Source organism: Schistocerca americana, chromosome 3, assembly GCF_021461395.2.
Source record: "Schistocerca americana isolate TAMUIC-IGC-003095 chromosome 3, iqSchAmer2.1, whole genome shotgun sequence".
NCBI lineage: Eukaryota > Metazoa > Arthropoda > Insecta > Orthoptera > Acrididae > Schistocerca > Schistocerca americana.
In genome coordinates this window covers 645267746-645291132 of record NC_060121.1, presented here as the reverse complement: position 1 = coordinate 645291132, position 23387 = coordinate 645267746, and positions in this window count along the sequence as shown.

Here is a 23387-nt window from a genome sequence, read left to right as displayed (position 1 = left end):
AAGCATTAGTCTGATCAAATTAGATAAGTACATATATGTAAAAATAATTATGTGAATACATACCGTTACTATGATAAAGAACAACATCCAGCAACACCAGACTCGCATGGAGAGGCATTGTGTGAAGGAAGTGAGCTGCAAGCTAAATCACTAGAATCGGCTGGCGATCAGGATCGCCCTGGGGTCATGACTGGTTGGCGATCGGGACTGCCGCAGCACAGGATCGGCTGATGATCGGGACAGCCTGGTGCATGGGACTGGCTGGCGATCAGGACTGCCAAGTTCACAGGATCGGCTGGCGATCGGGATCGGTTGCTGAGCTGTAGAGAGTGGTCGCTTTGTGATCAGAGCAAGAGAATACTGAAAATCCTATGTGGCTTGCACATGCTGTACCTTAGGTAGTTTTTATGCCAATTTGAGGTCGTTTCTCGACTTGATAGACTGCAAGTGTCCTACATAAAATTTTTGCTTCTCAGTTTTCTCTACAGCACTGTGATACATTGTAAACAGGTATTGTTTACACACAGTATAAACTGCAAAGTGTTTTCTGCTTTAATGCAGTGTTCTGACGAACTTAACTTTCTTCATTTTCTATTCTTTTCATGACTGAGAAAACTGCACTATCAGTAAGATATGCAAATCCATACATGAATGTAGTCTATAGCGATTTTTTTTTACAGCTTCAGAAACACTCCCTTCGACATGTGACATGGTGCACTATTACAGCCGCCTACCACAGAATATTCATTCTGCTCAATAGTGTCTCCAGAGAGACATTTCGGATCAGAGGAGCTGATGATCCTTTTTTTCCAGGTCACTGATCACTCACTCCTTAGAAGGGTATGGCTCTCTGAAAGAGTTCAGGAGCAGATCGCCCATCTCTGCTCCTGAATACATTGAGAGTTGGTTCTTTTGAAATTCGTATTTCTTACTATGAGGCGTTTGGCAATACTAGTTGCATTTTGTGAGGAAAACAGTCTAGATCAATTATTAGACTTTCCTTATTTATAAATTTTATAATTTATTTTCGTTAGAGTTAGAATATCTTTACTTATAAAATTTTCTAAATAGTGAAACTCTAATAAACGATCTAGACAGTTTTATTTACAGAACACTCATAATGATCAAGGACTCACTCGGAAAATCCATTTCCTATATTAATACAATGTGCAGTTTACATCTGCGTGGCACACATTTTCCCTGTAAGAGAAGATGCATCTACACTTACAGGTTGTTTTGGAACAACTGAATATCGTAGTTATAATTTTTCATTTCCTTAACATATGTTAGAGGCCACTTCATATATTACATTGCACTACGAAAGTGTGCCTGCAACATTATATTTCTCTTATAGAAGTAAGATCGCATTGTGGGTCAAAATTTTGTAAAATAACGGGAATGTTTTTGGGGAATTAGCACCAGAGTCATATCAGTTATGCACTCAGGTCAAAGGCTAACACCTAGCAGCAACTTTCAAGGTGTACAGCATACGAGTTTTGTTTACTCTAAGAGTTTAGAAGTCACAGAAACGACTCGCAGCAGTGTTATTCGAGGCACGACTATATTTTGGTCGATACAGACACACACACACACACACACACACACACACACATTTTTTTTAAATTTTTGTCCAGGGAAATGGACAACGTTTTCTATAAATGATAACAGTTTCAGCCACCCTGATCTGTCCAATATTTTAGGGAGATGTCTTTTGGTTTTACGGAAACTGCTGGAAGTGGTAGTCCCCTTACATTTTGCAAAACCAAGCTACGTGATGCAGTGGTTAGCTCACTGGACTTACATTCGGGATGACGGCTCAAATCCCTGTCTAGCCATTCACATTTAGGTTTTCAGTGAGTCCTCTAAATCGCTTATGGCAAATACTGGGATGATTCCTTGGAAAAGGGGCGGACAAGTTCCTTCCCCATCCTTCCGCAGTCTGATCTTGCATTCCGTAGCTAATGATTTTGCTGTCGACGAGACGCTAAAATCTAATGCTGCATGGCGTAGCCGCGTGGTCTGGGGCACTTTGCCACGGTTCGCGCGACTTCCCCCGTCGGAGGTTCGAGTACTCCCTCGGGCATGTGTGTGTGTGTGTGTGTGTGTGTGTGTGTTTGTTTGTGTTGTCATTAGCGTAAGTTAGTTTAAGTACCGTGTAAGCCTAGGGACCGATGACATCAGCGTTTGATCCCATAGCAACTTACCACAAATAAACATTAATAAAATCTAATCTTCCCTCCTTTTCCAATAGGGAACCTCTCTATTTCACTGCCTGCTAGCCTTGTAATTGGCTGAACTGGCTATATTTTTAACATTCTCCCCCCCCCCCCCCCACCCTCACAGTATTACTGATCTTTTACGTAAAAGTAAAATTTGTAAAGACAATTAGTGTTACAATTAAAGCATTATGACAAAATCAGTTACATACCTATTAAATTGTGGCTTGACAACAGAATTTGTAAAAGTCTAAAAATTGAATACTGTCTAACTGAGGTACCATTTTCTTTCGTACTACTAACTGCACAGCTTAGAAAAACTGTCAGGCTGCCGACAACATTCAGGGAAGTATGCCTGCAATTTCAATTTCTGATGCTAATCTGTGAAAAATATACAAAATATATTTTGCTATGAGAAATACACTGAAGCGCCAAAGAAACTGGCATCGGTATGCGTATTCAAATACAGAGATATGTAAACAGGCAGTATAGGGCACTGCGGTCTGCAGCCCCTATATTAGACGAAGAGTGTCTGGCGCAGTTGTTAGATAGGTTACTGGTGCTACAATGGCAGGTTAGAAAGATTTAAGTGAGTTTGAACGTGGTGTTATAATCGGCGCACGAGCGATGGGACACAACGTCTCCGAGGTAGCGATGAATTGGGGATTTTCCCATATGACCATTTCACGAGTGTAGAGTGAATATTATGAATCCGGTAAAACATCAAATCTCCGACATCGTTGCAATCGGAAAAAGATACTGCAAGAACGGGACCAACGACGACTGAAGAGGACAGAAGTGCAACCCTTCCGCAAATTCTTGCAGATTTCAATGTTGGGCCATCAACAAATATCAGCGTGCGAACCATTCAACGAAACATCATCGATTGGCCTTTCGGAGCCGGAGGCCCACTCGTGTACCCTTGATGCCTGGGCCCATCATCTCCGATATTGGACTGTTGATGACTGGAAACATGTTGCCTGGTCGGATGAGTCTCGTTTCAAATTGTAGCGAGCGGATGGACGTGTAGGGGTATGGAGACTACCTCATGATTCCATGGACCCTGCATGTCAGCAGGGGACTGTTCAAGCTGGTGGAGGCTCCGTAATGGTGTGGGGTGTTTGCGGTTGGAGTGATATGGGACCCCTGATACGTCCAGATACGACTCTTAACTGGTGACACGTATATAAGCATACCGTCTGATCACCTGCATCCATTGATGTCCTTTGTGCATTCCGACGGACTTGCGCAATTCCAGCAGGAAATTGTGACACCCCACAAGTCCAGAATTGCTACAGAGTGACTCCAGGAACACTTTTTTGAGTTCGAAGACTTCCGCTGGCCACCAAACTCCCCAGATATGAACATTATTGAGTGTATCTGGGATGCCTTGCAACATTCTGGTCAGAAGAGATCTCCATCCGTCGTACTCTTACGGATTTATGGATACCCCTGCAGAATTCATGGTGTCAGTTCCCTCCGGCACTACTTCAAACGTTAATCGAGTCCATGCCACGTCGTATTGCGGCAGTTCTGCCTGCTCGGGGGGCCCTACACAATATTAGGCAGGTGTGCCAGTTTCTTTAGCTCTTCACCGTATATTTAAAAATTTAGATCAATAATCACACACAATATCATAATATATTAGAATTTTCTGAAAGTAGTAGGCAAGGGGGTAGAGAAGGTCTTTCTCATTATATGTGTCAATTTTGGTGAATTCAGCTTTAGTCATTTAATAGAAAAGTGTACCTGAATGATAAAAATTCAGGTTTCCATTAAATCACAAATGAATATTTACGATCTTTTAGCTTAGCATTTACAGATTTACAACATTCAAGCTGAATACTTCTGCTGGTCACCTGTTTCTTTATCCTCCATACCATTTTCTTTTCGTTCTTTTATTTATCAAAGCATCCTTCGTAACAGCTTCTGCAGCTCTCTCCGCTTTGGTTACTCCCAGCTGATCACTAAACTTAGAGCGTAGTACATATTCCTTCCAGTCTGAATATCTAAGTTTTTCAGAACATGGATCCTACAATTGCACCATCGTTGAAAACCGTCACTGCATTCATTAGAGCTATCTTCAACGCTGTCAGCCTGATAAATACAGTTTTCAATATTCGCTCACCTATGTAGAATTGAAGCTTTCGTTGGTATTCTTGAGAGGACGATGGCACTATTCACGTCTTGGTACCTATTGTTCAATAGCGAAACCGAATTACCAATTTCGAGGAACTGTGTTGTGTGTGTTGTCCTTATAATCCGTTGAGGACTTGAAACTTGCTGGCAGATTAAAACTGTGTGCCTGACAGAGGCTGAAAACCACGACCTTTCCCTTTCTCGGGAAAGTGCTCTACCGACTGACCTTCCCAAACCGGACTCACTACTCGTCTTAACAGCTCTTCTTCCGCCAGTATCTCATCTCTTATCTTCCAAACTATCGGTAATGTCTCCTGTGTAACTGCGGGTCTGGCATACTTGTAGAAGAAAGGATATTACGGAGACATAGGTTTGTTTCCAGAATGAACTCTTGCCCATGGAAGGCCAAAGTCCCGGGTTGGAGTCCCGCTCCGGCACCCAGTTTTAATCTTCTACGAAGTTTCATATCAACGCAGGTTCCAGTGCAGAATAATTAATTTTGGCGTTGAGGGGGTAGATCAGGGTAGAAATTTTTAGCCTAATTTTTTTATTGGCTTAAAATGTTCCTTAGGGAGTCTACTTCTAAGATTCATTCTTATAAAGTGTGCCGCCCTAAAGTGTGCAATAAATGTTAAAATATGTTAGAACAGCTGTTTACTGCATGGTGATCTGGCGCGTCCGAGTGCTCGAATGCAACCGATGTAATACTAGAATAAATAGTTACCGGCGGAGTAGCAGTCTTGTTAGTTTTGGATAGTATGGCAGAGGGCATTAATATCGATTAAAATACTATTGTCAACAATATTTCTCTTCGTGATTTCGTGATATGATTTGTTTATAGTAAATACTCTGAAAGCAAGTGCTTGTCTCGCATCTGCTTAACTTGCCATTTCGCTGTTTTTTTTTATAGAAAGTAAAACGAGAGTGGTTGGAAATGAGGAAACAAACGTATTTATACGGATAGAAAAGATTGGAAAAGTAATCGCATTCGTGCAAAAAACGTCCCATTGGTAAGCGGATGCAAGCCAATCGATATAATTTCGTCAAAATTAGACTGTTCCGATACCGGCGAAAAAAGGCCAGTTTTGTTCTTCTGGCATTGCCGATTAAAGGTTTTTTTCAATTTCAATATTTAAAAAAACACAAGTTGAAACTTTAAACGCTTGTTTTTTCAAAACAGCATGTTTCAAGTTGGTGGGATCTATAACTCATGAAATATATTTGTAGTTACGTTATACCTTTTTCAGTCGGCGTTTTTTCTACTGTAGTACGTATGATTTTTTGCGATATATTTTAATTTCGATTTTTGGTACGCGTTTTTATATCGACTGTTTTGTCGATAACATTGAATTTTATTTCAGAGTGCCGCTATTTTGTTAAGAACCATTTTTTGTAATTGTTTCTAGGTACTACGTTAGACAATATCATCAGTTTCAAAGCAGTTTTTGAAAATTTGTTCTAGGTTGAAAATTGTGGCGTTCAGAGCTCCCACCAACCACCCTTCCACTCGTCGATGTCGTTAGAGTCCCCTGGGTGTAGACGTTTTCCCTAAAAAATACATAAAAAATCTTAAGGGTGTACAATATGGGTTTAAAATCAGTTTTGTAATTTGGTATTTTATTTTTAAAAAAGTCGTGAATGTCGGTTACAAAATCGAGCGTCTCCCCGGCCTGCTCCCTGAGGTGCTTGTTTCCTGGTTTCCTGGTTGTGTCATACCAGCCGGTTCCTTTCACGTGATTACTATGGGGTTCTCTGGAAACTGGAAAGCAGCGGCAGGGACAGTGAGGTGAGGATGGACAAAGAGGTAGGCGTGTGACACCCCCGTGCTTACCTGTGTACGGAGAACGTCGCGGGGAGCTAGGCGGCCACAAAGAGGGGGGGAGGGGGGGCTGCTTTGTGCCTACCCGGCCTTCATTTGCTAATTGCCCTGTAATATGTATCCGGCGCGCACGCCTGCCGGCTCGATAATTATTAACTGCCGCCTCCGGAACCGCCGTCTTGTCCGCCTCGCGCCGCACTCCACCTCCGGAGTTGCCTGTTCACCGCCATCGACGCTGCATCTACGGTCTTCAAACCAGCGCTTTGCTGAAGCTATCAAAGCATTTCGCACTTCGTTGGATATGCGCATTGCATACATTATCTGACAAAAAGTGTGCCGATACCTCTTAGGGACATTCGTCTTTATGACGCCTTGACCTTTGATGAGGCACTTTCAGTTAGGTTTCTGAATGCCTGTGGAGTGGTGGAAGCACATTATTCCTCAAGAGTTGAAACCAGAGAAGGTATTGACATTGAACGCTGGGTTCTCGAGCACAGTCGGCATTCCAACTCATCCCAAAGGTGTTCCACTGGCTTCAGGTCGGGATTCTCGGTAGTCCAGTCCATTTCAGGGATGTTGCGATTTGTCAACCTGACACAGTCATCACCTCCGAACTGTTCCTCTATCGAACGCAGCACATGATGCAAATTAGAGTTTTATTCCCCATATCGCAACACTACCTCCTCCGTCCTTCAATATTGACACTGCATATCACGAAAAGTAACGTTATCCAGGCCTTCGGCAAAGCCCTCCATCGAATTATCAAAGAATATAGCGCGATTCATCACTCCAAATCACTCATTACCCGTAATTCACTGTTCAGTGGCGCCGCCCTTGTACATCACCTCAAGCGCAGCTTAGCATCAACTAGAGAAATATGTGGCTAATGAGGAACAAATCGACCATGGTAGCCCATTCTTTTTAACTGCAAACACGCAGTCATTGTGCTAACCGGCAGCACTATGGAACTTGGGGGTGATTGCTCCCGCTCGTTTCATGTGATTTTTTACAACCAGCCTGTCCGTCAGTAATGAGGTCTGAATGCTCTTGGTGTATCTGTGGTTGTTCCTTTGCGTCTCCACTTTAGAACCCCATCAATAACGGTCGATTTGGTCAGCTTTAGAAGGACTGAAATATCCCTGATAGATTTGCTACTCAGATGACATGCAGCGGCCAGTCCACGTTCGAAGTCGCTGAGCTCTCCTAACAGATTTGTCTGTTAGTGTTTCACTGATGACAACACTATACTCCTTTCTTCCCTTCATACTGGCGGGTCTGCCTCTTGTAACATCTCGTGGTCAGTTCCGCATTACAAAGGAGTGTCTCAATAATTTTTATCAGATAGTGTATGTGAAGCAAGTCATTGCATCTGCTCTGTAACCTGCCATCTACAACCGTTTTCATGTGCAATGAACACAGTCGTATGCAGCGGGACAAAATTAACTTGATTTCATACCTTCCATAGTAATAACAACCCTATAATCATTCGTAATGAAATCATATTGTGTGTTATCGGTTTTTGAAGGGCACAATTTTTCTTTTATGAACATTTACTGGCAGTTTTCAGTGTTTGCACCACTTGGAAATCTTACGAAGATCTAGCTGAATATCTGTGAAGCTTGTAAATATTAGGGTAGTACTTCAGTAAAGATAACTGGGCCTACAAAAGTCTGAGTTTAATATGGTCTATCAGTTCATTAATACACAGCATTAATAAAAGTTTTTTTTAGTCATCAGTTTTGTGATAGGCTCGAGGACCCTCGCCACAAATCATGAATTCATCTCATTTGCCAACCTCTTCACCTCACAGGGAGACCACACGGGAATCGGATGTTCGTAATGTTTTGTACGAGGGCTGGAACTTTAATAGTGGCAATTATTTATTTACAGCTCGGACAAAATAGATACTTGTTTCAAAGTTTTACTGACCCGTTGCCAGCAATATGGAAGTCGTAGGATACTCTTAGCAGTGCCAGTTGTGTTGACAGTTCGAGCGGCACGGTCTATTGCCCGACGAATTCGTAGCAGTTCTGAAGCGAATGACGTGAACTGTTTTCTTCAGTTTAGAAATTGAGTTGAACTCAGCACTCAGCAGTTAGCAGCCCCATCAGTCAAAGAAATCAGTAACAGCTTGCACTATACATGCTTGAGCATTGTCTTGCAAAATGATGGTCAGGCCCTGCAGAAAGTGTCATCACTTCTGTGTGTAAGTGTACTGCATTATTTAGCAGCAATTTGCAGGTCTGTACTGAAATTATTTCGGTAATTTAGGAGTTGTTGCGTGTCTGCAGAGCGTTATTTAGTAGTTTACAGGTCTGTGGGCTGTGTGGCATGACCCCAAGCATGTCAGAGCGTGTGTTTTGTATCAGTGTGATAAATATACTATCTTTCAAAATCCAGCCCTAAATAAATTGCTCCAAAATAAATAAAGTACACTCCTTCCTTACTCTCTCCAGCAGCCCAGTGCAGACTGAGTCATTTCCCCCTCCAAACAATCATCCTATGCCATGGAACAGATGACAGCACCCTCTGGTGACAGTACTGTGTCCTCGGTCCGGATCTCGTGGCGAACACACTGTTTCCCGCCATCTTGCATAATGGTACTTGCATCATCAGCTGACGTCATGACCGCCATCTTGGATTACGTCACAGAACGGACGACAGTGTCCTCTGGTGGCAGTACTATGTACTAGGTCAGTTGGACACCGGACCTCGTGGCGAACACACTGGATGGCTGTGCTGGTTCTAATTGTTTAAATAAAGACTGGTGCATGCAAAATAAAGAATTATGTCCAGCACAGGCTGAGTCTTTTTCCCGCCAATCCCTAGGAAGAGGTGGCGGTCGGATGACTTAGGTTAGTGGAGGTAGCCTACATGCCCATTCTATCCTGCCATTTTCTTAGGTTAGTAGAGAAAGCCCAAGTGACCTTTCTTTACTGCCAAAATTCAGACTTCGCGCCAACCCCTAGGAAGAGGTGGCAGTCAGATGACTTGGGTTAGTGGAGGTACCCCAACTGCCTTTCTTTTCCACCATTTTTCTTACATTAGTAGAGGCTGCATTATCCTCTCCCATTTTCTGGGGGAGGGTGTTAGGTTAGTGGAGGTAGCCCAGCTGACTGATCTTCCTGCCAAATTTCAAACCCCGCCAAAATTCGCCATCTTGGATGACGTCATGGCCGCCTTCTTGGGTAATGTCATGTGCTATTGCCAAGCCTACACACTGCTATCTTGGATGATGTCATAGCCGCCATCTTGGATACATCTGGCAACAATGCAGAGTGGGTGAGAATAAATTTTGTCCCAATACTTACACTGTCTTGGATGCTAAGCCCAAACAAATCAAAGGCATCTAAACCAAATATGTTCTCACTGTCTCTTGATTTCAACACAGTAAAATTCACTGTCCTAATCTGAGATTTGTAAGTGGCACGCAGATTACACAGTCCAAGCACTGGAATTTCCTGTCCGTTTTAAGCAGGGAGGTGCTTGCTAGATTTAGAAAGGCATGGTGAGCCTAACTGTTCGTACGTGGCACGATTAACCAAAGTTACTGCGGCACCTGTGTCTAAATGAAAGTTCACACGACGGCCAGCAATTCGTAATGAGACAAATAGTTTGCTAGTATGTGTTTGCACAGCACTCGGGCGAGAATGAGGCACAACTTTAAACTTGCTTTTGTCAGGTCCTGTTGTAGGTTTTGAAAACACAGTGTTCACTGTGTGCACACGAGACAGATTTTCCTGGGAGTTAGCAAAATTGGTTTTTGTGCCGTTGCAAACAAACTGCTTGGACGTGGCCCTTTTTTTACACACGTGTAACACGTTGCATTATGTGTTGGGCAGTCCTGTGTTTTATGGTGAGCAAAACATATAGGGAAAGACTTTACTGTATTCACACGCCTGTTTACGTGTCTATGTGGCTGTCCTCGCGGCACTGTACGCGCTCGTTGTTGTGGCTGCTTGGGGCGATCGCGAACGAGGGCGACTCACCCGACAAATCGGGGCCTGGTCAAACTTATCGGTCGCTATGGCACCCGGTGGTGGTGGTGGTTAGTGTTTAACTTCCCGTCGACAACGAGGTCATTAGCGACGGAGCGCAAGCTCGGGTTAGGGAAGGAAATCGGCCGTGCCCTTTTAAAGGAACCATCCCGGCATTTGCCTGAAACGATTTAGGGAAATCACGGAAAACCTAAATCAAGATGGCCGGAGACGGGATTGAACCGTTGTCCTCCCGAATGCGAGTGCTATGGCACCCGAATCATATTGCTCTATGATATGCAATACTTGGGGAAGTGATGGCTCGGAGCACTTTAAGATCTGATCCCGTATTTTACTACCTGGGGCACTGAATGTTACTGATCACATATCATTAACTCACTGTAAAAGTTGCCACAACTACGCTTAAATTTACACTCCCTAGTCATGCCTGTTAATTCTGTTTACCGCTGGCCGTACGTCTGTTCCGGCTTTTTCTGCAAGCGAAAGAACTGATATCTAGTTGCAGCTACTTAGACTTGCTGGTCATAGTGTTAACGCAGCTATTACTTGGTTATAGACGAGTTCGTCGGGAAGCGCAGTTGGGAACAGCTTTTGTATTAACCCGAACACTAGGGACCCCACAATCGAAACGAAGTTTTGTAACTTCACAGTACCTTGAACACGATGAACTTGACAATGTGCTTGGAACTGAGTCAGGTATTCAATCCATTCCTCCTCCGTTTCCTTGAATTGCCGGAATGTAATGGTCGGCAGCACTTGTTGAATTGGTTGGTCGGTCGGTTGTGGCTGTGCGGCCGACGCATCTTGTGCAACCAGTAGTTGTTGTACCGACGTCAAGTAAGGTAGCAATTTGTTGGTTCTGAAACTGAAAAACTTGTGTTAGATCCAACACATTGGCCGTCTGCTGTCGAGGCGCGGAGGAAGGGGGTGGAGGGTGCGGGGATTCGTTTATACAAATACGTTATATCAAAAAGCAATTAAAGACTCTGGAAAGAGAAAATTTGATTAGTTCCGTGGCTCCCTCCTAGAATACATGCAAGAACACAACAACAAATTAGCAAATAGAAACTCTTGAACGCGATCACCCCTGCAAGCAAGAACACAAGAGAAGCAAGGAAAATCTTCGGCCGAGTTGATTACCTTCGTTCGCCACTGCAGAGTCTTGTACTACAAGGAAGCAAGAGAAAGGATGTTGTTATGGATGGCGAGTATCCTCTTTCTACACATGTGGATTAATATGTTTTTTATTTACATGAAGAGGAACTGTTTACTTAACTTGAATAGAGTCCATGTTTTGTGGTACAAACTCATTAGTAATAGTCTTCTTGCAGACTGATGTAATGTCAATATCGGTAATCTTCTATTACAACTTTAGTTTCTCACTGCAAGTACAGTTCTATTCTGCTTGAGGTAAACTAGTCCCACTACAGTCACTAATCTGGTCGCTGTGCACTATTGTAGCCTTTGACGAACTACATCCGCTCTGTGAGTAAACTGACAGACGTTAAACTGGATGACTGTGTGACGCCATCCAGTCAAAGGCGGCGGCCTAAATACTTGCTCTCGAGAGGGCGTTGGCGGATTGATTCTTGTCGGTGTCTCTCTGGCCTCTCTCATGATTGGCGCGCTTGATCCACCACCTACTAATCGATCTTCGCGCTTCATCTTTGCCGAGTGGTGTGCTGCGACAGCTTACGCCAGCAAAGCCTGCAACTAACACGTCTTCATCCTGTACACACTGGGCGTGTGCCTGAAGTTATGTGTGGTCTGGGGTGCAATTTCGTATGACAGTAGGAGCACTCTCGTGGTTATGTCACGCACTTTGATTTTAATTCCAGGGCGTGTTTTCCAGCAGGGTAACGCTCGTCCACATACCACTGTTGTAACCCAACATGCTCTTCACAGTGTCTACATGTTGTATTGGCCTGCTCGATCACCAGATCTGTCTCCAATCGAGCGTATATGGGACATCATCAGATGAAAACTCAAGCATCATCCGCAAACAGCATTAACTGTCCCTGTATTGATCGATCAAGTCCAATAGGCATGGAACTCCATCCCACAAACTGACATCCGGCACCTGTACAACATATTTGCATGTTTGCATTCAACATTCTGGCGGTACATTTCACATTTGCAATGGTCTGACTCGCACTTACATTAACCTATGATATTGCAGTGTTAATCGCTTAAATATATTACCTAGACAAATGTATTCCCGACATTTCATTGCCCTACATTAATTAGTTTTTGGTGTTGCGATTTTTTCCGTCCGTGTGGTAAAACTGTGGAACTTTCATGTCTGTAAATATTTGCCAAAAACTGAATTCAGGTGATGTGGGGAGTGTAACAGGATACAATAAGACTGTCTTTACAACCGTTGTTTCCCTTTGTCTATCTGCACACGCTAACCTCAAAAACTACTAGACGAATTTTCATTATTAATTCGGATTTTTACCTCAGTGACACTATCTCACATTGTAGTACAACAAAGAACCAACAGATAGCGCTGCTATGTTCGTATTACAGCGAAGAACCAATAGGTGATGCTCTAAGTTTTTTTTTTTTTACGTCAGGAACAGAAGTATTTTCGGAAGTTTACGTCGGTAATAGAATCAAGCGTCGCACTCTTATGGAAGCTACTTAGCTAGAATATACAGATTTACTGATTTCGATTTGTGTATTAAAAACTTAACGATTTCATTGCTTCTTTCGATAAGTTTTATTTATGTTTGACTTCTTGGCTAGGAAAAATTTTGATATAATTAAATTTTCCTTGATTCACTTGAGTCTCAACTTTATCTGTGATAAAGATAGAAACACCACAGCCAGGACTTGATCTTGGATCTCATTGGTTACTAGGCAGGTCTTGTAGCCATTACACCATTGTAGCAAAGACAGCTGCTTGGACTACCCTAAACCAGTGACCTCCCTAACACAAACTTCAAATTATAAACATGAAAGTTTTACAGTTTTATTATACTAACAGAAAAAAATCGAACACCAAAAAATAATTAATGTAGAGTAATGAAATGTTGGGACTACATTTCTCTAGGTAATATATTTAAGTGACTGATATTGCTTTTTGATATGGGCGATTTTTAATCCATTTTGTTTACGGATAAAAATGCCTACAAAGCGTCCGAGTCTTTCTTTAAAAGACAGGACTATGCAGTCTCAAGAATGCAGTGTATATCGTAAGGCGAGACTTGCTGTCGCTCGAGTTTATCAAGCTTCAACTCGTCCTGTGGAAACTCCTTCCGAAAACTGAGCGTGTCGTTCAGTATTTCGCTCCTCACTACATGTTATAAACAGGTCGTCTGGCAGTGGACACTTAGTGCCACCCGTGCGAAGCTGGGGTATGTCGCTAGTCTCGTAAATGAAATAACAAAACGTATTTTCGGTGTGCTACAGCAGGGAACGCTAAACGTAAAAGAATATCATGAACTTGGATGTCTTATTTTGTCGGTTGCAATGTATTTATTACGGCTTTTTATAACTACTCAGGGATAATTTCTTAGTAAGCTGCTTTCGTCAGATGCTACCGAACGTAAGCTTGAAAAAGCCACTGAATTGGAGCGTCCCAGAGGAGTCCAGTTTTTTTAAAAAAATAAATATATTCAATGGATCTGCAATGTCAATTGAAACTGAATTAGTAATGGACTTATTACAGATTTATGGGCATTTTAATGTGGCCTGGGCCATGTATATCGGCGTGGCAGTTCGGCGCAGGTCAATACGTCCCGAGTGCCGTTCGCAACGTAATGAGTGGCCAATGGGCTCAGCGCCGGTGGGACTACCCGCGCGCGACCTGCAATCGCAGAATCGTGTGAGTGCGAAGCGCTGAATCCACACTTATTTCGTTAGCACCCTAGTCGCCGTTATCGAGTACGACTTTTTCAGCTTTAGTTTCAAGAATGCGCTTTACTGCTGTTCAGTCACAACCTGTACGTCACGACTGATTAACAGTTTTAGTACCTGTGTCAGTAAAGCTTCCCCACCCAGATTCTTTAAGCAGTCGGATTATCGTGTGTAAAAATCTGTTCTTCCCTTACTTAAACCGCCATATCGTCGTTTACAAATGATCTAAGTGATATGCGCTCCTTTTCAAAACAAAAAAGCTAGTTTTTACGCATCTAAATGTTTATGACGTCATTTCTCCAGAACTACGTGTCGTAAATGATGCAGCTGTGCAGATATTTTCAGTGGTATATGTCGATACTGTCTGCAAAATGTGTTGTGAACGTAGTCAGCAGAAAAGAAGTAATGAATTAAAATGTCATACGTAATGCTGAAGTTTTATAATATGAACAGCGAAAATATAATAAGCGACAAAAAAATTTCTTTTCATTATTTTGTGTCAGGTGTCAGGTAGAACTACTTACAAAAAGGTTTGAGTTTATTTATAAATTATGTTGGAAGTCTCTAGGTACGTACTGAAATATTGGATAAATGTAGTTTGGGTAATATGCGCGCTGTGAGTCGATGCTGCCTCATGATACGAAGGGGTATATAAATTTTAAAAAACTGGACTTTTTATTAAAAAAAGCTATACATTTTCAAATTGTTTACAAAACAACCTTATTCCCTTGAAAACACTCGTCATTACAACTAATATATTTGTCTCACAGTGCTTGCACTACTGAAAACAGTTTAGAAATGGCTGATAGCTCCTCCCTCGTTTTTTTCTTGACTTCTTCTGTGTTGTCATATCGGTGTCCTTTCATGCCCCTTCTGACGCATGGAAATAAGAGAAGCTCGCACGGAGCCAGGTCAGTTGAGTAAGGTGCGCGGGCAGCAGACCCATGCCATTTTTAGCCAAAAACTGTCTAACACAGATGGCTGCGTGTGCAGGTGCATTGTCGTGGTGGAAGAAATCTTCTGTTAAAATTCTCTGAAACGAGCTCCAAGATAACCCACTAACCTCGTACGTACACTGTTCGTAACTTTAATACTTCACTTACAGTAAAAAACTTGAACATAAGATTGTGCCTCATAATGATTTGATAGTGAGAGATTTTTAATTTTTTAAATTCGGCCATTTCTTATATGTAATAATGAAAATCAAATTTTTGTTGCCCTTGCAAGCTATTAGATAGGCAACCTGCAACGGGAATGGGGTGCCCATTTTAGTCGTTTGGTAATTTAGATGTGATTTTAATCTAGTGACGCCCTACCACATCAGTGGAGTTACTTGTAACGTTCTAATTGTACATTCGAAATATGCACTCATAAATAAAGGGTGTCCATAAAGTCCCGCTATCATTTAAAAATCATAATTTGGGAACTATGAGCACCGTAGTTTGTTGTAAAAAGTTTAACAACTCTCAAAGTAATTTCTTCTCTATAGCCGTCATAATCGTTTCGTGAGAATTAGCGACTTTATTGACATTTGAGATAATTCTCATTTATTGTTCAGTCTCAGTTGCACATTTTAATTAGATGACATTCTTCGATTACTCAGGATCATTTCCACATCTAAGTAGTTGCGTCAGCAACCACTCTTTTGTATTCATTACATATCGGAGTACAGTTCTCTGGTGTGACATATTAATAGACGGGTTGCTGACGCAACTACTTACTCTTGAAATTGATCCTGAGTGGTCGAAACACGTCATCTAATGTACGAGGGTTGGAACTTTCATAGTGGCAAATATTTATTTACAGCTCGTACAAAATAGATACGTGTTTCAAAAAATGGTTAAAATGGCTCTGAGCCCTGTGGGACTTAACTTCTGAGGTCATCAGTCCCCTAGAACTTAGAACTACTTAAACCTAACACTACACACATACATGCCCAAGGCAGGATTCGAATCTGTGGCCGTAACGGTCGCGCGGTTCCAGACTGTAGCGCCTAGAACCGCTCGACCAATCCGGCCGGCGATACGACTTCCACATCGCTGGCAACGTGTCATACACAATGCTGGTGACTACTTTGAAGGTCAGTAACACTTTGAAACACGTATCTATTTTGTACGAGCTGTAAATAAATATTTACCACTATTAAAGTTCCAACCCTCGCATAATGGATATCTGTATATCACGAGGGTGTAGTTTTGAACGATGAATACAGTACGAAATTGCAAATTAATCGTTAGAGAACGTTGTCTTTTACTGTTGCAGAATGTAACGTAGAGCTGCATCGGTTATGCAGGTCTGCATTGTTCCGAAGTGTCACAGATAACTGTATGCACTAAGTTTTGTGGGCATTGGTTATCAAAATAACTGACCTATGTCAAAGAACTAGACAGGTTGAACATAGGAAAGTTTCTATAAAGAGAGGAATTTCCCGGCAAAAGTGTGACTAGGAGCGACTCGTGTGGCAGTTGGCGAATTGACACGAAGTTTCACTGGTGCATTGGGCTCACAATAATTCTTCACAGAACTCCACTTCATTCTACATCTACGTCATACTCCGCAAGCCCCGTAAAGATGTGTGGGAGAGGGTACTTTTTGTACCACTAACTGAGCCATCCAACCCTGCTCCATTCGCGACGAACACTTTCGAAAATGAAAACAGCTGTCACAGTGTTGTGGGTGAGAAGAAAATTTGGCTTATGGATTTAGTATGATATGGGACCAAACCAGCGTCTTGGGAGAGCTGTGAAAATTTGGAAAATGTTAGGAGACGGATCCGAAGCACATTATGAAGGATAGCCATAGAGCAAGCATGTCCTTCACCTTAACGTGAGTCGACGCACGGGACGTCGATTTCTACCACCGTATCGCTGTAAACGAGCAACTGCCATCCACTTCTTTCACAATCCTGACTTGGAAACATGTGACTATTTCTTGATGGAGAGTAGTATGTGACAAGTTAACGAATATTTTGAAACCATTGAGGAATTACTGACTCGAAAATGCAGCAAGCTGTAACACACTGACGCCATTCTTTGGGAAGTACGGACATGAAGATGAAATGGCATAAGTACAAAATTTTTAAGACAGTTAAAGATTACTAATCTGAGTGGCCAAAAGTCGTGGGAAGAGTTATCCCATATATAGTAGACCCAGATATTGCGGCTAGATGCAGTGTATGGTGCAAGTGTAAACACGATACCCGAGCTGTCTGTTACAGACAGGAGTCTAGAGAAGATGGGAGAACATTGCGAGCTCAGAGATAGTATTTCCACAGGCGTAGACTGCCGCACTGACGAGCACAAGTGTTTGACGAATGCAGATCACGTCGCCTCTGCAGAATGATACGGAGCAATCGACGGAATTGAAGTCAGATCATCTCCGACTTGAATGTCGGGGCGTCAGGAACCGATTTCTACCAGCACTGTGCAGAAACAAGTGCACCGCAAAGGATTCAGCAGCCAAAGGCCGACATGGCATCCAGAGCCTTCCCATCACTTTTAGCCACTCAATGTATATTAAGTATGTATACAGTAACTTCACTTTCTTTATCGTTTCAACTCGGAGCAATACTGTCTTCGGCATATGTGCTGCCTCACAGTCGTCACCTCAGTGTGCTGTTAGCTGCATACAGATTGCAGGCATCTCACGCACTGCGCCGCCCCTTCCGCCCGTGGTTCGAGTCCTCCCTCGGGCATGGGTGTGTGGGTTGTTCGTAGCACAAGTTAGTTTAAGTTAGTTTCAGTAGTGTGTAAGTCTAGGGACCGATGACCTTAGCAGTTTGGTCCCTTAGAAATTCACACACATTTGAACATTTGCAGGCATCAGTACTGACGAAAGTGTTGCAGATTCGACACGGAAAGCGAACTGATTACTTTGCTGGTTCAAGTAATACATTTAAAATCTAAAAGGGATTTTCCATTGTTTTCTAGTCTACGATTCGACATTCTGTTCTTGTTTTCAAGGTCCTTCCAACGTAGTTCTGAAAAGTATTTCGATGCGTTAGAACAGAAAGGTGTATATTCTTCAGGTTCTTGTTTCATATAAATAAAAACAAACATGTACCTCTGTGATCCCTAATTATTACAAAACCGAGTCAAATTTGCAAAGGACATGGCAGTATAACCCCACATATCAGTTTGACGTTGCACTCCGTCTGGCTTGGTTGCATGCAGTGATGCAGTTGGGAAAGGTGTCATAAAGCCGTTCTATCGTCTCCTGAGCAGGTTGATCCACAACTGTTCTGACTGGTCCTTCAGACCCCGGATACTGGCAATGGGATGGTTTTGACTGGTCCCACACAGGTTCTATCACGGACAGATCTAAAGATCTTGCTGGCCACGGGAGTACCTCGACGCCACATGGTTCATAGACACACGTGCTATGTGTGGAAGAACATTATCCTGTTGAAAAATGTCACCACGATATCGCTTCTTGAGGGGTAACACATGACGATGTCCGTGACGTACCGCTGTGCTGGCAGCGTTCCGTCAGTCACTACCAGCGGTGATCTGACGGCTGCACTCATCATGACGCCAGCACTAACACCGCTGTGACTGTACAAAACGTTGGAAGACTGGGACCTCAGTTTAGGTCGCCTCGGTCCTCGCTGACGATCATCTGTCGTAGTGCAGAACAGCGATTCTTCGCTGAACGCAATGCGACACCATTCGTCTCCAATTCATGCATCCCGCTCACGGCACCATTTCAAACGCAGCCGCCTGCGTTGTGTTAACGGAACCCTAGAATGACGATTATTCGCTAGTCCGATTGCTTCAAGTCTCCGACCAATGGAATGTTGCAGGAAGTACATTACGTATTTTCGGGCGGCTCGCGAAGATGTGAAGGGGCTACGAAGTGCTTCCTGCACAATACGGCGCTGCTCCCGAGTGATGGTCAGGCATGGCCGTCCGAAACCTGAGCAACGAGTATGCCTGTGCTGATGTTCCAATGCAGTCCAACATCTGGCCGCTATCACATCCGATTGCAACACTAATATGGATATTGCACGATTCGACCAGCCGACCAAATGGAGCCTCACAAGAGGCCGCTTTCAAATACTATCAGACAGCCGATAAAGTTGTCTCAAACAAGTACGCGGAGTCTCCATGTCCTACACAGTGATTAGCCATCATCTGACGCTGTTCACGCGTGTTACTTGCACTACCAGATCTGGTAACAACGCTAAACATGAGCGCCATTGTCACGGAGAATTGCAACTCTATAATCATTTACATACCCGTTGGTGGACTGTACGTATACGAAGTCACACTGTCATCCAAACATGTCTTCTTTGTGATGCACATTTTTTTGCTAGGCAGTGTAATTAGATGTCATAAACTGTGTAAGAACCGTGTATATCACCACTGAAAAAAGCGAGAAATGTTCAAATGGCCTTAGAAATGACTCGATTGCAATGCTAATCACTGAGCACGGAAACAGCGGTCCAGTAGGTGCAGTACAGACATTTCGACAACCAAGCGCGTTATCGTACAGGTCTCGAATGGTGTTCTGACTAATATTCCACTGTTGTTCTTGTAACCAACAGTGGAATATTCAGCGCTGTGGCGGAGGGATGGCATTGAAGAAGACATTGACTTAACACGTTGCAAACGTATATAATCAGTGATAAGTCCACATACTTGACTGAGCTTCGGAGAGCTGTTAGGTACACTATGTGATCAAAAATATCCGGACACCTGGCTGAAAATGACTTACAAGTTCGTCGCGCCCTCCAACGGTAATGCACGAATTCAGTATGGAGTTTACCCACCCTTAGCGTTGATGACAGCTTCCACTCTCGCAGGCATACGTTCAGTCAGGTGCTGGAAGGATTGATGGGGAATGGCATCCCATTCTTTACGGAGTGCTGCACTGAGGAGAGATATCGATGTCTCGGTGAGGCCTCGCACGAAGTCGGCGTTCTAAAACATCCCAAAGGTGTTCTATAGGATTCAGGTCAGAGCTCTGTGCCGCCCAGTCTATTACAGGGATGTTATTTTCGTGTAACCACTCCGCCATAAGCCGTGCATTATGAACAGGTGCTCGGTCATGTTGAAAGATGCAATCGCCATCCCCGAATTGATCTTCAACAGTGGGAAGCAAGTAGGCGCTTAAAACAGCAGTGTAAGCCTGTGCTGTGATAATGCCACGCAAAACAACAAAGGCAAGCCCCCTCCACGAAAAACACGACCACACCATAAAACCACCGCTTCCGAATTTTACTGTTGGCACTTTCACATGCTGGCAAACGACGTTCACCGGGCATTCGCCGTACCCACAACTTGCCATCGGACCGCCACATTGTGTACCGTGATTCGTCACTCCACACAACATTTTTCCACTGTTCAATCATCCAATGTTTACGCTTTTTACACCAAGCGAGGCGTCGTTTGGCATTTACCGGCGTGATGTGTAGCTTATGAATAGCCGCTCAACCATGAAATCCAAGTTTTCTCACCTCCCGCCTAGCTGTCATAGTACTTGAAGTGGATCCTGATGCAGTTTGGAATTCCTGTGTGATGGTCTGGACAGATGTCTGCCTATTACACATTACGACTCTCTTCAACTGTGGGCGGCCTCTGTCAGTCAACAGACTGTACGCTTTTGTGTTGTACGTGTCCCTTCACGTTTCCACTTCACTCTCACATCGGAAACAGTGGACCTAGGGACGTTTAGGACTGTGGAAATCGCGCGTACAGACGTATGACACAAGTGACACCCAATTACCTGACCACGTTCGAAGTCCGTGAGTTCCGCTGAGCGCTCCATTCTGCTCTCTCACGATGTACGTATAGTGACTACTGAGGTCGCTGATATGGAGTACCTGGCAGTATGTGGCAGCACAACCCACCTAATATAAAAAACGTATGATTTTGTGGATGTCCGGATACTTTTTATCATACAGTGTATGTGCAAAATAGTGCCAGGCATAAGGGCCCAACGCTCCATACTAGAGTGGCAGAAACTGTGGTTGTAGAATTCCGTCGACGTATTGTTGTGCTATATTAGCTAATCAGAAGTGTCCTGACACTTCTCTGAAGTATCCTGACATTCCTCTGCAATGCGCCAGTATAACAGGAGGCAAGGAGTATTGTGTCGCGAACTATTTTAAAACCAGATATTTCATTACTCACTTCTTGTATTGTTCACAACATAAATATTTATTTTAGTAGTTCGTCATAACTTTTTCAATAAATATATTTGAAAATAAACTTCTTCCGTAGACACACTATGAAATATTTGCTAACTCACGAATTATTTTTTTTTATCATCACAATTACTTTTAGTTGGTTTATGCGATTGCAGTCTTTCTCGGCGTATTCCAGTGATGAACTCTTCTCGGATTATCACCCGAGTGGTGGCGTCGTCTTATTGCAACAAGGCGACGTCACCACTCGGCTGATAACCCAAGAAGAATCCATCTTTTAATTGGTTTATTCACCACCATAGAATATCGCGCCCTAAATTGAAAACTTTGAGTAATGTAATGATGTAGTGCTTGACTTGATAGTGGCCAGAAAGCGACTATTTAAAACATCGACATTGAGTCAGTCACTTCTTTTGCAATTTTTGTTTACTAATGATCGCCGTAAGAGATTTTGCGTAGCCTTGGGGTGCTTGTTGCTGTGAGCGGCTGCTGAGCACGTGAGACATGAATCTGGCAACTTTAATCTTCCGTACTGCGCGAATAATAGCGGTCATCACTCTCTCGATGGCCGCGACGTTCATGCAACAAAGACAAACACGAAAAACTCGTTTTAGTTTAACTTTAATCAATTATTACTACGAAAAACCGTTAACATTAACATACAACATACCAAATATCGTACTTTACGATTCATCATACAAGCGGTCAATTCTTCAGCGATACAGCACAAAAAATCTGTATCAGTATACATGTCGTCGAACTCGTAGTGACCGTCGATATGCCTCTGATGCACCTTGCAGTGGTGAGCCGTGGTAAAAATTGCTGTTTTGAAGAGCGCGCCGCAGCTCGTAGTGTGAAGCAGTCGCCCTCTGTTTCTGGCGGTGGCGCCGCTGTGGCAATCGCAGCTTTGGTGTCTCCCTCTGGTGGGAAAGGGGAAAGGTTGCCTGTTCTCGTGCATTTAAGGGGCGCTATGAGCTCGTCAGTGACCTCTCCACCCCCAACCAGTTGCCGCGCCTTTACCGTTGTGTCCCACCCTCTCTCCATCTCCACACCCTCCATCTCCTTTCCCAACACAACTTCCACCGTCTACCCCTGCTGGATGATGAGCTTCGCCCTGACATCTACTCTTTCTACCGACTCTAACCCCATCTTTCTGCCTCCTCCTCAGGGCTCCCTCTCCTCCCCCTCCCTCCTCCTGAGCGGCTTCCCCCTCCTACTCCCCCTCCATCTCTTGCGCCTCCTTACAGTGTCTCTGCGCTCCCTCCTGCCCTGTCTTCCCTCTTCGTCTCCCGCCTCACGTCTCTCCTGCCTCTTCGTGAACCCACTGATGCCCCTCCTCTCTTCATCCCGCCGCTTCCCCAGCTGCCCCATGCTCTCCCCTCCTTTTCCATCCTCTCTGACCTTTCCCTCGGCAGGTCCCACCTGGCAGCTTTATTCTTCGTCGTGTGTGCTCCAAGTGGGTTTTAAGTGTGTTGTTCCGAAGTGTTTTTAATACTGTGGCCGACCTTTAACCTGTGCATGCGCATTCAGGGTCTTCTCTGTGTTTTAAGACTCGCCAACTGTGTTTTTTAATTTTCTGGTGACTTTTTTTAACTGTCCCCCATGAACGTCTCCATGTCCGTGTATTTTTACCTCCATTTTCTCCCCTTACTCTGTTTTATGTTCCCCTTTTTTATCTTCTTATGTGTGTATCATTTTATTCTTGTTTTAGTTGTCGTGTCACTCGGCTAAAGAGCGGCGGATTGTGCCGTTGACAGCCCTCCCCTGCCCATATTGGGCAGGGGAATGAAATCACAAAAAAGAAAAAAAAAAACTCGTCCGTGAGTCAGTCTGGGTCAGTCGGTCAGTCTGGGTCAGTCTCTCGTCCCCAGCTTGCTAGTCTGTCTCTCGTCCGCATTTGTTAGGCAGTAAGTGTATGTCTGTCGTTCGGATCAACCTTTATTGCCGGCAAAATGAGAGTCTTACCACTCCGCCAGTAAGAGAACTCAGTGAGTGGTCGCCCGATCGGGGCTTAGTTCCTGCATCTGAGTCTGCGCGTTAGGTCGCCAGTCTGCTCGAGTCTGCTCAGGCAATGGTCATTGGCGGTTGGATCGATCGGTTGGTCGGTCGCGTGGGTTGCCACGACATCAGTCTGGCCGGTGTGAGCTGCGACGCCGTGAAACGGAAGATCGGCGCGCCTTCCTGCGTCCGTTACAGCGGCTAGCAGC